Raw genomic sequence first — 1,882 nt, forward strand, 5'->3', positions numbered from 1 at the left:
ATTATCAACAAATCAATGAGAGAGAGGATCAACAAAATGCTTTGTGTTGGATGAGTTAGGTCATTAGATGTATTTACAGGCAAGATGGCGGTTTAACAGTGTCCAAGTTTTCATCGTCAAAATCGAGGCTGACTTGAGGAGATATCATTAAAGTCAATAAGGATCTTGAGTGTTTGAGGGTGTGTTTTGCCTCATCTTATGGTAAAAAAAGCTAGCGGATGGAGAGGTACTCTTTTTTGGAAGGACAGGTGGGTAGGTAATTTTAGGTTGTGCGATCGTTTTCCTAGACTTTTCCGACTCGATCTAAATTCGAATTCCAAAGTCTTTGAGTACGGGGCTTAGAACGAGGGAAGGTTATTAGTGACCTCGTTGAAATCTTAACTGTGTTGCAAAAAATTCTATAAATTTTGTTGGCAAAGACATTGTTTGTTGGTTTTTGCACAAAGATGGAGTATTCAAAGCTTATCTTCATAGAAACTTGTTGGATCTGAAAATTCTTCCGTCATCAAATGCAACCACCTTAACTTGTGGATCAACTCTATATTAACGAAGATCAACATTTTCATTTAGAGAGTGCTGCAAAAATCTAGTGTTTCAATAATTAGACCAAAAAGGAATCGAGCTTCACTCAACTCTCTGTCCGATGTGCAACAATTTCATTGAATAAGTTGATATTTGTTTTGTTAGTTTTTCTCAGGCAAAGGCCCTCAATGCATCTGCAAGTGATGGAATTTCAATTCCGTTACGTCTGTCTCCGATATGATTAATTTAGACGGCAACAATCAAGTTCTCGATGCTTTTAAAGTCTTTTTGGTAAGCAGTAATACAGACAACGATCTACTTTTTTTTGGAGGAACATAAACTCTTGTGTTTCCAATGGTGCCGCTCTTAGCGCTGATGTGTTTGGTGATATTCAATCAAGGTCCTTTGGTAGGGTTTCATCTAGATGCCCACTTTTTCGATCTCGTGGGATAGTTGGATAAAATCTCCAACTGCTACTACTTTATGATTGTGTTTCTTTTGCGTTTTATTGTGTTTTCTTTGTTTTTGTGGGTTGATTTCGTTGTTGTTAGATCCTTTTTTTTTTGTTGGCTTCGGTTTTTCTGGACCTTCGTTGCTTGGCGATCTTCCCTTTGCAAATTCCTTTGTTCTGTATGTTTTGCTTATGTTTTTTTTTTAATATATCTGTTCTTTAGAAAAAAATTAAAGTTTAGAGAATTTTCTAAAACTTGATGTAATAGGAGATACATGATTATTATTATTTTATATAAAGTTATTTTTAAATAGTATATTAGGATGATCAAATTATGTACAATATCCAACCCAAAAGAAACGTTCAATTACTGGTAGTACCATTTTAGTTTGTCACAAAATAGATGTCTACTTTTTCATTTTACCTTTAATTATGAGTTCGAGAAAATTCTACCTCTATTATTATGAGTAAAATTGTTTTTCAGGTTAATTAAAAGGTTAGTAATTACATATTTACAAAATTGTGTGTTTTTCGTTGTGGACATTTATTTTGAAACAATAAGAGTAATATTTTAATAATATATTAATGTTGAAATCTCTAAAGTAGATATTTTGTTAGAGTTAAATGTAAACTATTTAGATATTTCAACTTTTAGTTATCCGTTTTAAAGAATTATAAAGAATATGTTAGAGAAGCTTTAATTTTTCTATTCTACCATTAATTACGAGATGAAGAAGGGTAAAATTGTCATTTAATTGAGTACAAAATATAACAATTACATCTTTTCTAAACTGTGTGACTTCTTATTGTGGACATTTATTTTAGGATAATGTTAAAATGGTGTTTTTATTAATTAATTATGTGAAATAAACGTTATACATGTTGATTTAAATAAATGGTTACAGTTTT

Source organism: Cynara cardunculus, assembly GCF_001531365.2.
Source record: "Cynara cardunculus var. scolymus isolate 2C chromosome LG 13, CcrdV1, whole genome shotgun sequence".
Taxonomy (NCBI): Eukaryota; Viridiplantae; Streptophyta; class Magnoliopsida; order Asterales; family Asteraceae; genus Cynara; species Cynara cardunculus.